This window comes from Pinus tabuliformis, chromosome 2_1 (genome assembly GCF_031772625.1).
Source record: "Pinus tabuliformis cultivar Carrire ecotype Pingquan chromosome 2_1, CPIR1, whole genome shotgun sequence".
Taxonomy (NCBI): domain Eukaryota; kingdom Viridiplantae; phylum Streptophyta; class Pinopsida; order Pinales; family Pinaceae; genus Pinus; species Pinus tabuliformis.
The window spans coordinates 691,412,960-691,428,723 of record NC_142299.1 but is presented as its reverse complement, the minus strand read 5'-3'; positions in this window follow the sequence as shown (position 1 = coordinate 691,428,723).

The following is a 15,764-nucleotide window of genomic DNA, read 5'->3' as shown; positions in this document are numbered from 1 at the left end:
AGTCAGAGAAATTGAGAGAATTACTATGGGCATATAGGATAACATGGAAGAACACAACTGGGTTCAGTCCATAACAGTTGGTGTGTGGAATAGAAGTGTAATGCGGAAAGATTCAATTTTGCGGACAAAACCGACCTCCCTAGAAGCTAAGGCTTTCTAGTGACAAACAAGACAATCAAGCACTATCTTTCCCTAAATATGCATTTAAAATACAAGCAACCAGGTGTTTAAAGCATACCTTTAGTCCAACACTGTTTGTAGCAGTCCAGCCTCTCTGATCCAGATGAGCTCCTCCTTCTCTTTGAAACCTGCATTCACTAACAAGCAAACGATTACATAGCACCTAAATAACTGATATAATAAAACATATTCATCATAAAGACCAAGGAGTATATGAAACAAATTATATATAACAACTTGTTGAGAAAAATGAACTTAATTGTATTAATTGGAAACAAAAGAAACCATTACAACCAGTGCCTTGATGTTGTGCAGGTCCCTCCCAGGGTCCAGCAAGAGTTCTCCTTTACTTTGATCAGCTCACCCACTTCCAAATGAAGCTAAGAAAGGATGGGAATCTCTCCTCTCAAGCTCTATAAGGGAGTCCTAATTTCAGCAGCATCTACCCTTAGGAATGTTCATCTTTCAACCTCCTCTCCCTCTGGCCCAATGCCTGTATTTATAATGCTTTGGAGGAAGTTAATCAGGTCCACCATCAATGGGATAAGCCCCTCTTTCAATGGGATAGCTCCCCTCTTGATGGGATAAGTTCCTCTTTCATAGGGATGCATGAACCATCTGGAGGCGCTCAATACACGTCAAACCATCTTCTAGAATGCTCTAGAATCGACCACAAGTAACTTTTTTGAAGTAAAACTCGCGCCTTTTGACCTTTACAGGAGTACGCACCCACCCCTTTACAGACAGAGCGTACAAGTACGCAGGTATTGTGAACTTGAGGTGCGTACACGCAGGTAAGGTTAAGAGAAACTGTGTAACCAGAGTTAATTGACTTTTTAAGGACTTTCTCTCTTTCTTGGAGTTTGACATGAGGAGCAGAGGTATAAGACTTGCCAAGGAGGATAGTATGACAGTTGATGGAGCCATACTAACTGCAAATAGTCATGGTGACAAATTTTAGTGTAACAGATTGCCCCCTAAAGTGCGAAGCCTGTAGTAGATTAGGGTTTCATATCATCTAGGAAGGGTGATGTACTTTATCATTTCAAGGATTATCTTGTGGAGAGCCCAGTCGGAACCTGCAAATATTCAACAAAAAATACATATATAAGATCATATCATCGCTGAGGTAGGCATTCCCATACTCAGATTGAAAACTTTAACTAACAAACTAACTACTGCTCTGATATAGGAATGATTTCGCAGTACATCATAATCATAGACTCATGTAGACACAGTATGGACACAGCCATCTGTTTATGATTAGTCTACTGTATAATGAATACAAAACTCCTCGGAGCTTGGATGGTGGAAACTAGATCCAGGGTCTTCATTTCTACTTCCCGAAATAGTACGATTCTATCCATGCGAATAAACGAGTTGATGTCGAACATGGTAGAAACCACTTGATTACCAGTCGATGATGTAAATTGTTAACAAGTGTGAGAGAGACCACCAGTGATGTCAATGGTTCTCAAAGTACTCAGTACAATCCATGAGATGTGAATAGATGTGTTGATGTCGAACATATCACGGAATCCTTCGATCGAAAGTCAATGATGTAAACTGTCGTCAAAGGCGAGAAACCTGCCATTGATGCATGCAGATTTCAAGGTACTGACAATTTCTAGGTCATCTTTCTAGATAATGTGCTGATGTCGATAGAAAGCGACCCGTTGCAGGCAAGCCCACAACATGAAATCATAGATCAAGTTGAAGAAATGTAGCTGTAAGGACTGACTCAGGGATGGTCAAGATGGATGACAGGTATTTTGCAGATGAATGGTTTATTTGCAGCGACCTCTTGAACACATAACGACACGACAGATGGCTTGGAGACAATTGACCCAAAGTTAATACCCGGCTGAAGACTTTCAATGTGGTTTGATCAACTGTTAGGCAAAGGATTTCCCAACCCAGGTGAATGAAAAGTGTCGTGTTCAAGAGTGGTGATAAGGTTTTTCTGAGACAAAGGATAACAAATAGGCTCATTTTTCTCTCTTTTCCCCCACCATTTCTGGCAAGTACCTCTTTATTTTTTACAAGCTTGAGGAGGATAACATATGCTTGATTATAAGCTCATCCTTCGGATGAGTCCAACTAGTTTAGATTCGAACCCTAAGAAGGAGTGGTCTGTTCCTGTTTGTAATCGAACAGGTCCTTTACTGTGAAATTTTAACGAGTCCAGTATAGGAGAAACTCGGCGTTTTTCAATTTTAGAGAGTCTGAAAAAACTTAAGAAGACTCCAGGGTCGACCTTTTTCGTAAATTTGTGTCTCTCAAGCCCGAAAAAGTATAAAATAATACTTGAGAGAACCGCTTGATCTTTACGACCAAGGAGTACTTTCATGATTAGTGTCTTTGACCTGAAAAGTAAAAAGCGATCAAGGACACGTCGTTTTATTTCCAATATCGAATTTGAAACGACAAAAATCCGGTAATCTTTTCGTGTTTTTACGGTCAGAAAAGGGCTATAAGAGGACTGTCTTTTAATTCTGTTTTAATGAGTGTAAAAGAAACACTCGAAGATCTTTTCATGTTTTAGGAGTCAGAAAAGGGCTTAAAGATGACTCTGATGTTTTTGTTTGTAAAAAATGACAATTTCCCCTGAAAATCCTTTATCCTGCACAAAAACCAACACATTACTCATACATGTTTAAAGATAGATAAAAATACTTTGAAAAATACCTTTTCATGGTGAAAAATAAACAAATTTAGCATTTATTTACCCAAAAAACCTATAAAAAGGGCTTTTACCATTTTACTGTTGAGGAGAGAAAAAGGGCTTTTGGCAAGAAACTTCCCGTGGACATTGCGAAGAATCCGACCGTCGAAATCGAACGTCGTCTCTTTCAGGTATTCTACAACATCCTCCTCTTCATTTTCATCCATTTAGAATTTGTTTTTAAGCCCTAGCTTCATTTTTTGGAGGCTTTGGGGTTTCAAGATCCGCTTTTCGGGGTACGCAGGGGTTCCACTGGTCACCTGCGTACCCCAAAATTTTCTCAATTGGGAAAATGCCGGGCGTATGCACCTCGCCTTAAGGGAACTTGCGTACCCACGCTCTGTTCCTAAAGGCGGGGTGCGTACCCCGCAAACCGAGTTTTCAAACCCCAATTTCTCCAAAATGGACCAAAAAATTTTGATTTTATGGACTCTAACAGATGTTTTATGGTGTGTAGATTTCCCACCATGCTTGATTGGTGCGAGAGAGAGCACGAAGATGTTGATTTGGCCGCCATTAATCATCAACCGTCCATTGACGCTTTGAAGGCATGCGGCCTTTACAAATACTGGGCCATACCTAGCATGAGGTGCACTTTCTAGAGTGGTTGGTTGAAAGGTGGAATGTTCAGGATCAGTGTTTTTATATCGGAGGGCACTAGCTCGAGATAGAGCCCTCAGATATCTACTTCCTCACTGGTTTGCCCAAGAGAGGTGAACACTTGACTCTGTTCGGGACTAGGCCGGGTGGCCAGTCCATCGCTAGTCTCCGACTAGAGTGGTGTAACACTCAGAACCAGGAGAAGGGGATAGAGATCAAAACTATATCCCGACCTGAACTTATGGTGATTGCCTTTACAGTTACCAGACTTTGCGAGGCTGCCGCTTTGTACATTGCCACTGGATCCCAGATGCGGATGGCGATTGATTGTTATCGAGACACCATTTTCAACTGGTGCGATGCTATGTTGGCCAATTTAAAGGACCAACTGGACAGCTAAAGACTTTTGGGTATGGGCCTTTAGTTGTGAGTTTTGGCCTAGAGAGGGTTCCGATGCTGATCCCACAGCATCTCACTGTTGAGGTTGGGCTTCCCCTAGAGCCTAAATTGATGCGATGGGTTGCGGTTATGGCCGTCATCCTGACGAGGGAACGGGGGTTGTCCGATTTACTCCGTAGTACTTTCACTGGTTAGAGGACCAGGTCTTTTCTATACAGGATTTTCCTTATGCCGAAGTTGATTTTCGTGGAGATCCGGACATGGTTCTTCCACCGGGAGAACAATGGGATGACACAGGTAATTCATTTTTCACAAGTTTTTAAATTATCTATTTTTTTTGTTTTTTATATCGTCTCAAAACTGACAGTAATAATTTTTCAAAATGCAGATGTAGGCCCACATCATCCAGCCAATCTCCGGCCTTTCGAGAGGAGACTACCAGTTGCACCGGCACCGGCCCCACAGGACGAGGCCACAGAGACCTTAGATGAGTTGGAACATGACCTAGAGCGTCTTACGGCAGACATACCAGAGACTACTATAGATGATATTCCTATCAGGCTTCAGTGCTATGTAGTCGGAGTCCCAGGACCTTTTAGAAGGTTCTTGTGTAGGGTAGCCCATGCAGTGGTGTCGTATAGAGAGCATCACCAGTGATTAGATGGTCGCTTTGTAGACACATGTGACATTTTGGTTTTTTGTACTTATCATTTTTGCCGATCATAAGGTGTTTTTCAACCTATGATCGAAGACGATGTATTTTTTGACACACTCCTACCTATATATATCATTATTACCGGCTTATCTGTTGAACATGTGTGATGAAATGTTTTTAAATTTACATTTATGATTATTGCAAATGTCTATTTAACATTCGAGAAGCAATTGCATTTGCTAATGTATTTAAAGACCTTGGAATATGCTGATATTCAACGTAATCAAATTCACGTTCCAAGAGACGCACTCTCAAAAATAACCTTAATAACACTGGATTTCTAATGGCATAAACTCTATTAAGCTGTAATACAACGAGTTCAAAATCTAACCTCACTATCAAACTCTGAATCCCAAATGAAATAGATTCAGACAATAACTCAATCACTGCATTGTACTCGGCAATGTTGTTTGTTGTTTGACCGAGGCTCACCCCATGCATAGAAACTGTTATCACAAAACCATCACAGAGGGTTGCAACTATGCATGATCTCATGTAACTATTTCAACCTATCTTTAGACCAAAGATCAGCCTCTTTGATCAGAGAGGGCTCTCTCAAAACTCTTAATGAAATTCTTCACACACTAGAGGGTTAACTCTTTGTCTTTTTATGAAAACATAAATGGTTGGAAACACACCAAAATGAATCCCATTGGGCTATGGAGTCTACAATATCCAGTGAACAAGAAAAAACACAGTGATCTCATAGAAATCAAGGCTCTAAACATCACAAGTCAAACAAATTCCACCACATATAGTCGGCTGTATACACAGGAAATCAGAGCATATAATCATGAGTTCTGAGTGATTGCATACAACAAAACCATAAAATAACATAAAACATAAACCATCATTACTTCATTTGACCATGATAACACTTCGAGAATCTTGAGAAGAGTATAACTCTGTTTTTACTATTACTGTCAAAAAAGGTCTTACAGTGGCCCAAAACAACACACTTTTTCTATTAAGTATCCAACCTTTTTTACATATCAATTCTTCCTATATATAGCCTATCAAAAACTACTGTACGAGGCTCCTCAACGAGCATGAAGGGAGCTCGTGTTTTTTACATAAATGACCTTAACTATGACATAAACCAACTGATTAATTACAAAAGTTATGATGGTACGAAAACAGGGGATTCCATCATACTGGCCCTTTAAGTCTCCTTCCTTGTATACCCTGCTATGTTCTTCAAAGCTCACCACCTGTATCATTGCCATAACAACCATATCCAAACTAGAAGCATGTTCAATGTATATACAGCTTCGGATTCTTGATGCAGAGATGATTCAAACAACCGAAAAGAAAATGAAGCCTATATTCTTGGTTGTTGCCCCCCTCGGTGTCCACATATTAATGATCCATATTTGAGCCTCTTACACCTTGGATAACCTCGTCTGATTGAAAAGAATTCATGAACCAGCCATCCCAGAGCTAGACAAGTGTATTATCTTACACCTCAGCAGCTCTATCCAAACCCTAAATTCTCGGAGATAAAGTGACTTTTTAGCAAAAAACAAAACTTCGCCCTTTTTTTTTTAATATTTACCCTTGGCCTCTTTAACAAAATATCTGACTGATCTTCTATACTCCCCAGGCTTAGTATTTGACCATTTGTTAAAATATATGCTGACCTCAGCATTCCATTTCAAGCTTTAATCATAACCAGTCATCTACAGCAGTTTCGTAGCGCGCTACGAAACTGCTGTAGGTCATTAAAATCAATTTTATGAACCTCAAAACAGTATCACTTCAAATTTATAATTCTTCAGTCATTCCATACAAGCAAAAAGACACAAAAAGTCTCAAAAACTTTTGACAAGATAATGACCCAAAATATATCAAAATTTGAGAATACACAATCCTTCTTGAATCATTTAGCTAGCCTGTCTAGCTTTTCTCTCAGACTGATGACCTCCTTCTTCAACTTCTTATTCTCTGCTTTCAGACTTATATTCACTTGTTTCATAGTTTTTGCTTGTTTTAAAGCTGGTACTGTCCATACATAGGCATCAGACACCGAACTAGCTTGACTGATCATTCTTGCTTTACCTTTCATCACAGCTTTCCTATAATTGGTATACCTTACTGCCTTCTCTTTAAAAACATTTGAGACCTGAGGTATCTCCTTACTTACTCCAGCTTGTTTTTTGATGGCAATCACATTGCCACTTTGACTTATAACCACCTTTTTGTCCTTACTCTTGTTTTTAGCTGCTTGGACCATTTCAGAGAAAATTTCAAGTGCCTCTGTCCTAGGCAAGTCTGAAGAGACTTTCTCTTTTTGAACCTTTTCTGCTTCCTTCATTTGCCTCCTAGTCATTGGTCTACGGGGTTTAAAAGCATACTCTACCCCTGGTTCTTCAAACTTTAATTTTTTAGAAGCCTTTGACTTCTTTGAACTTTCAGGAGAAGACAGTGTTAAATCAATATGCATTGGCGATACCAATTGATCTTGTTCAATTTCAAGGGGTTCAACTTGAATTGGGTGCTCTTGTTCTAATTCAATAGCTTCCAACAAATCATTTAAACTACCCCTAGACACAGGACTTTCTTCCACAGGAGCTAACTTTCCCTTTTCTTTATTTAGCTGTCCTCTAGTTCTTACTCTTGAAACCCTTTCCACTTTACTAGACTCAAATTCATCTTTTCCTTTGTGAGTCTTCTGTTTAGATGATTCTGGTGTTTCTTTAAGAGATAACTTAGAAGCTTCCTTTTCAGATACTTTGGATGACTTTGAAGTTTTGATTATTGATGCTTCAGGAGCTTTTTCAACTGCTAACTTAGGAGTCTTCTTTGTTTTAGCTTCAGGTGTGTCTTTGACTGTTGCAGACCTCTCTGGCTTCTTTGTTTTAGCTTTGGACTTGCTATGGTCTGTTATTTCTTTTCTTAACTCAGCCAAAGTAGTACCCTCACTCCTATCTTCTTTTTCTCTTACAGGTAAAGGAGTTAGGCCCGTTTTACTAGGGAAACCGGCCATGAATACAAACGAGTCCCAGTCCTTACCAATTTTATGTAGGCTATCCAACACCAGTAATTTAACCAGACCATGATGGAAAAGAGAAGTTTCATAGGCTTCCTTCTTCAACTGAATTTTATCACACATCTTAGAAATACTCCTGAATAAGTAAAAGGGTATGTCTATGGAGCTCTTACCAGTAAAGTGTAGCAACAGCTTGAAATGATATGAGTAAACTTTGTTGTATCGGCCTTCACACGTCAAATACTTCTGAATGCATGACAATAATGTAGCATAATTCTCCTTAAGATAACTCCTTGGGACAGCTCTGGAGAGATCTTCATTCACATATGGTGCCTTTAAGAACTCCTTACACGGACCCATATCAAACTTGAAATTCTTGAACCACTCTTGACCACCTCTTGGGATTTCTGTGACTTTAGAAATAACTTCAGGTGAAACCGGGAACTCCAGCATGGCCACTTTTGAATTTAATCCCGTAAAATTCACTGCAAATGCCTTGGTAACTTCTGCATGTCCACCTTTGAGCTTTTCACAAAACCGCCAACAACCAGTAGCTCTGAATGCCTTTGCTATTTCCTCATCCCTGAGGGTTACATCTAATCCCTCCGGTTCTGTTCTCACACATCTCCCTGAACGATGCTCTTTTTTCTCCATATTTCTTAGCACAATTCTTCACGAGGGAATGACAATGGTTTGCAGCACAATAACAGATTTTACGCTGTAGAAATCAGGCTCGCTTGCAGAAGTCTATTTAGGATAAAGCTCAAGCTTTCATCAAGCAGAGGACATTCATTTGTTATGAAAAACATATTATGACATGACCACTTTCTATAACGTCCCCCAAACTGACACCTAACTCAATGAGATCAAACCTGATGGCAAAGTAATGGCTAATCATGACAGACAAATGGTGTGAGGAAACAATCATGACCGGACACGTGACTCATCACCTCTCGGATTAGACAGTTAAGGAAAAACGCTGCATAAAAACCCGAAACCCCGATTTCGTAGCGCGGGCAGTTCAAATTTAAGGGAATGCGCTACGAAATCGCTGACAAACAAGCCGCTACGAAAACGCGCAAACAGATTTGAGCAACAGACTTGACCAATCATACCCGCGCTGCGAAACTGCGCAAGTACCTAAGACATGACACCCGCGCTGCGAAACTGCGCAAGTACTTTTGACAAGACATGACATAACTAACTATGATGAAAGATGACCAATGCCCTTGCCTTTACACGAATTTCATTCATAACTCTTGCATTTTCAAAATTTGAAATTGACACAAGTTAACAAAGCTATTTACAAGACCACAAGACTCTTCAAAATTTATGGACAATTATCATATACATGGACTATAGTTTCTGGTGATAACAGAAACTAACTCGTCAGAGGGCGAATAGATAACCCAAGCTGCAGAAGAGATATTTCGTGTACTACGACAAGCACCATCATCGAATCCAATGTATGTTTGGAGAGGCATCGACATCTGCAATATCAAGAGTAAAACCAAGATAAGCCAGAATAACGACGAAAAACACACTTTCTAGGCTAAGCACACTATCTAAACTAACAAACACACCAGCTAGAAAGAAAAACCTAACCTAACTAAAATCTCCATACCCATCATTTAAGCATAATACCTCTTTAAGTAAAGTCCATTTCTGGGTTTACCCAAAGAGTCCCCGTCAAAGTCTACCAGCTCATAGGCCCCTTTTGCTAACTTTCGCTTGACAATATAGGGCCCATGCCACATAGGAACGAATTTTCCAGCACCTAATTTATCATTAGCTTGATCATATAATAGCACTAGGTCTCCTTCCGAAAAATTTCGAGGGGTTACATTTTGATCATACTGAGCTTTCATACGTTTTGCGTGAGTCTCGATCGCTAATGCAGCATCACGTCGAGTCTCATCTAATTGAGCTAAGTATAATAAACGCTTCTCCTCCTCGGAAGTAGCTGGAAGTAATTCGATGGCCATTTGCAGTGACGGGATTTCACATTCAATGGGTAACACAGCTTCCAAACCATAAACTAGTTGGAAAGGAGTGAACCCTGTTGATGTTTTCACTGAGGTTCGGTACGCCCAAAGCGCGGAAAATAACATGTTGTTCCAATTCAACCGATGAATACCAATGATTCGTCGGATCATGATAACTAAAACTTTGTTGATGGACTCAACCAGACCATTCGCTTGTGGATAATAGGGAGTTGAGCTGTCGTGATGCAAACCAAGCTGGCCTGTAAGCTCTGTCATCATAACGTTTCGAAAATGGCGCCCATGGTCAGTGATTATCGCTTGTGGGACACCAAACCTAGCAATAATGTGAGTGAACACGAAAATTGCAGCTGTCTTGCCGTCTGCCTCGAATATAGGCATCGCCTCGGCCCACTTAGTAAAATAATCAACCGCAAGGATGATATACGCATGCCCCCCGGCCAAGTGAGGGTTACATGTAATAAAATCGATACCCCATTTGGCGAAAGGACCAATGGCAATTATAGGGTGGAGAGGAGTAGGTGGAGCACGCATCTTTCGATCAAACACTTGACAGCTGTGGCATTTCCAGACCGCAGTAATACAATCTTTAAACAAGGACGGCCAGAAGTAGCCAGTGCGTAATATCTTTTGGGCTGTGCATACCCAGACATATGACCGCCACATGCTCCAGAGTGACAGTCATTCAGAACCCTTTCAGCTTCTTCGTGAGTTAGACAACGTCGAAAAACCAAGTCCGCCCCACGACGATAAAGAGTATCTCCAATAATTTTGTATTGTTGGGACTGGAATCGAATTTTCCGACGTTCCGACTTTGAAACTTCGGGCCGAAAGGATTGGGTCTGGAGATAGACAATGATATCCCCATACCACGGATCTAAAGTGCTGATGAGAAACAAAGATTCGTCCGCAATGGGATCCTCTGCCAAAGTTTCTGTGTCAGCACGAGGGAAGTCACACATTAACTCTGCAAAAACTAAAGATTTCTTAGACTTAGATTTTTCAAACTCCAAGTCGAACTCTTGCAGGATAAAGATCCATTTAGAGTACTTGCCCCCTAGCAATTGTTTAGTCAAAATGTAGATCATAGGGTTGCAATCCGAAATGACTGTAGTTTTACGGAGTAAAATGTAGTGAAGAAAACGTTGGACAGCTTGAACGGCTGCCAATGCCAATTTCTCCACATGTGAGTATTTTAGCTCAGTTGGGTTTAACGTCCGACTAAGGTAATATATCACATGTTCCGTTCCGAATTCGTCTTCCTGAACTAAGACCATTCCAATGGTGGAATGGGAGGGACCTGCGCAACACCAAGGCACTGGTTGTAATGGTTTCTTTTGTTTACAATTAATACAATTAAGTTCATTTTTCTCAACAAGTTGTTATATATAATTTGTTTCATATACTCCTTGGTCTTTATGATGAATATGTTTTATTTTATGAGTTATTCAGGTGCTATGTAATCATTTGCTTGTTAGTGAATGCAGGTTTCAAAGAGAAGGAGGAGCTCATCTGGATCGGAGAGGCTGGACTGCTACAAACAGCGTTGGACTAAAGGTATGCTTTAAACACCTGGTTGCTTGTATTTTAAATGCATATTTAGGGAAAGATAGTGCTTGTTTGTCTTGTTTGTCATGCGGAAAGAGTCAATTTTGCGGACAAAACCAACCTCCCTAGAAGCTAAGGCTTTCTAGTGACAAACAAAACAATCAAGCACTATCTTTCCCTAAATATGCATTTAAAATACAAGCTACCAGGAGTTTAAAGCATACCTTTAGTCCAACGCTGTTTGTAGCAATCCAGCCTCTCCGATCCGGATGAGCTCCTCCTTCTCTTTGAAACCTGCATTCACTAACAAGCAAACGATTACATAGCACCTGAATAACTCATAAAATAAAACATATTCATCATAAAGACCAAGGAGTATATGAAACAAATTATATATAACAACTTGTTGAGAAAAATGAACTTAATTGTATTAATTGGAAACAAAAGAAACCATTACAACCAGTGCCTTGATGTTGTGCAGGTCCCTCCCAGGGTCCAGCAAGAGTTCTCCTTTACTTTGATCAGCTCACCCACTTCCAAATGAAGCTAAGAAAGGATGGGAATCTCTCCTCTCAAGCTCTATAAGGGAGTCCTAATTTCAACAGCATCTACCCTTAGGAATGTTCAGCTTTCAACCTCTCCTCCCTCTGGCCCAATGCCTGTATTTATAATGCTTTGGAGGAAGTTAATCAGGTCCACCATTAATGGGATAAGCCCCTCTTTCAATGGGATAGCTCCCCTCTTGATGGGATAAGTTCCTCTTTCATAGGGATGCATGAACCATCTGGAGGCGCTCAATACACGTCAAACCATCTTCTAGAATGCTCTAGAATCGACCACAAGTAACTTTTTTGAAGTAAAACTCGCGCCTTTTGACCTTTACAGGAGTACGCACCCACCCCTTTACAGACAGAGCGTACAAGTACGCAGGTATTGTGAACTTGAGGTGCGTACACGCAGGTAAGGTTAAGAGAAACTGTGTAACCAGAGTTAATTGACTTTTTAAGGACTTTCTCTCTTTCTTGGAGTTTGACATGAGGAGCAGAGGTATAAGACTTGCCAAGGAGGATAGTATGACAGTTGATGGAGCCATACTAACTGCAAATAGTCATGGTGACAAATTTTAGTGTAACAGATTGCCCCCTAAAGTGCGAATCCTGTAGTAGATTAGGGTTTCATATCATCTAGGAAGGGTGAAGCACTTTATCATTTCAAGGATTATCTTGTGGAGAGCCCAGTCGGAACCTGCAAATATTCAACACAAAATACATATATAAGATCATATCATCGCTGAGGTAGGCATTCCCATACTCAGATTGAAAACTTTAACTAACAAACTAACTATTGCTCTGATATAGGAATGATTTTGCAGTACATCATAACATAGACTCATGTAGACACAGTATGGACGCAGCCATCTGTTTATGATTAGTCTACTGTATAATGAATACAAAACTCCTCGCAGCCTGGATGGTGGAAACTAGATCCAGGGTCTTCATTTCTACTTCCCGAAATAGTATGATTCTATCCATGCGAATAAATGAGTTGATGTCGAACATGGTAGAAACCACTTGATTATCAGTCGATGATGTAAACTGTTAACAAGTGTGAGAGAGACCACCAGTGATGTCAATGGTTCTCAAAGTACCCAGTACTATCCATGAGATGTGAATAGATGTGTTGATGTCTAACATATCACGGAATCCTTCGATCGAAATTCAATGATGTAAATTGTCGTTAAAGGCGAGAAACCTGCCATTGATGCATGCAGATTTCAAGGTACTGACGATTTCTAGGTCATCTTTCTAGATAATGTGCTGATGTCGATAGAAAGCGACCCGTTGCAGGCAAGCCCACAACACGAAATCATAAATCAAGTTGAAGAAATGTAGCTGTAACGACTGACTCAGGGATGGTCAAGATGGATGACAGGTATTTTTCAGATGAATGGCTTATTTGCAGCGACCTCTTGAACACATAACGACACGACAGATGGCTTGGTGACAATTGACCCAAAGTTAATACCTGGAACCGACTGAATATTTTCAATGTGGTTTGATCAACTTTTAGGCAAAGGATTTCCCAACCCAGGTGAATGAAAAAGTGTCGTGTTCAAGAGTGGTGATAAGGTTTTTCTGAGACAAAGGATAACAAATAGGCTCATTTTTCTCTCTTTTCCCCCACCATTTCTGGCAAGTACCTCTTTATTTTTTACAAGCTTGAGGAGGATAACATATGCTTGATTATAAGCTCATCCTTCGGATGAGTCCAACTTAGTTTAGATTCGAACCCTAAGAAGGAGTGGTCCGTTCCTGTTTGTAATCGAACAGGTCCTTTACTGTGAAATTTTAATGAGTCCAGTATAGGAGAAACTCGGCGTTTTTCAATTTTAGAGAGTCTGAAAAAACTTAAGAAAACTCGAGGGTTGAACTTTTTCGTAAATTTGTGTCTCCCAAGCCCGAAAAAGTATAAAATAATACTTGAGAGAAACGCTTGATATTTACGACCAAGGAGTACTTTCATGATTAGTGTCTTTGACCTGAAAAGTAAAAAGTGATCAAAGACACGTCGTTTTATTTCCAATATCGAATTTCAAACGACAAAAATCCGGCAATCTTTTCGTGTTTTTACGGTCAGAAAAGGGCTATAAGAGGACTGTCTTTTAATTTCATTTTAACGAGTGTAAAAGAAATGCTCAGCAATCTTTTCATGTTGTAGGAGTCAGAAAAGGGCTTAAAGATGACTCTGATGTTTTTGTTTGTAAAAAATGACAATTTTCCCTGAAAATCCTTTATCCTGCACAAAAACCAACACATTACTCATACCTGTTTAAAGATAGATAAAAATACTTTGAAAAATACCTTTTCATGGTGAAAAATAAACAAATTTAGCATTTATTTACCCAAAAAACCTATAAAAAGGGCTTTTACCAATTCATTTTTACCATTTCATTGTTGAGGAGAGAAAAAGGGCTTTTGGCAAGAAACTTCCCGTGGACATTGCGGAGAATCCGACCGTCGAAAGCGAATGCCGTCTCTTTCAGGTATTCTACAACATCCTCCTCTTCATTTTCATCCATTTAGAATTCGTTTTTAGGCCCTAGCTTCATTTTTTGGAGGCTTTGGGGTTTCAAGATCCGCTTTTCGGGGTACGCAGGGGTTCCACGGGTGACCTGTGTACCCCGACATTTTCTCAGTTGGGAAAATGCCGGGCGTACGCACCTTGCCCTAAGGGAACCTACGTACCCATGCTCTATTCCTAAAGGCGGGTGCGTACCCCGCAAAACGAGTTTTCAAACCCCAATTTCTCCAAAATGGACCAAAAAATTTTGATTTTATGGACTCTAACAAGTGTTTTATGGTGTGTAGATTGCCCACCATGCTTGATTGGCGCGAGAGAGAGCACGAAGATGTTGATTTGGCCACCATTAATCATCAACCGTCCATTGACGCTTTGAAGGCATGCGGCCTTTACAAATACTGGGTCATACCTGGCATGAGGGCCCAGGTGCGCTTTCTAGAGTGGCTGGTTGAAAGGTGGAATGTTCAGGATCAGTGTTTTTATATCGGAGGGCACCAGCTCAAGATAGAGCCCTCAGATATCTACTTCCTCACTGGTTTGCCCAAGAGAGGCGAACACTTGACTCTGTTCGGGACTAGGCCGGGTGGCCAATCCATCGCTAGTCTCCGACTAGAGTGGTGTAACACTCAGAACCAGGAGAAGGGGATAGAGATCAAAACTATATCCCAACCTGAACTTATGGTGATTGCCTTTACAGCTACCAGACTTTGCGGGGCTACCACTTTGCATATTGCCACTAGATCCCAGATGTGGATGGCGATTGATTGCTATCGAGGCACCATTTTCAACTGGTGTGATGTTGTGTTGGCCAATTTAAAGGGCCAACTGACTAGGGCCAAAAACGAACAGCTAAAGACTTTTGGGTATGGGCCTTTAGTTGTGAGTTTTGGCTTAGAGAGGGTTCCGATGCTGATCCCACAACATCTCACTGTTGAGGTTGGGCTTCCTTGAGAGCCCAAATTGATGCGATGGGTTGCGGTTATGGCCCGTCATACTGATGAGGGAGCGGGGGTTGTCCGATTTACTCCAGAGTACTTTCACTGGTTAGAGGACCAGGTCTTTTCTATACAGGATTTTCCTTATGCCGGAGTTGATTTTCGTGGAGATCCGGACATGGTTCTTCCACCGGGAGAATAATGGGACGACACAGGTAATCCATTTTTCACAAGTTTTTTTTAATTATCTACTTTTTTTGTTTTTTATATCGTCTCAAAACTGACAGTAATAATTTTCAAAATGCAGATGTAGGCCCACGACGTCCAGCCAATCTCCGGCCTTTCGAGAGGAGACTACCAGTTGCACCGGCACCGGCCCCACAGGACAAGGCCACAGAGACCTTAGCTGAGTTGGAACAAGACCTAGAGCGTCTAACGGCAGATATACCAAAGACTACTATAGACGATATTCCTATCAGGCTTCAGCACTATGTAGTCGGAGTCCCAGGACCTTTTAGGAGGTTCTTGTGTAGGGTAGCCCGTGCAGTGGTGTCATATAGAGAGCATCACCAGTGATTAGATGGTCGCT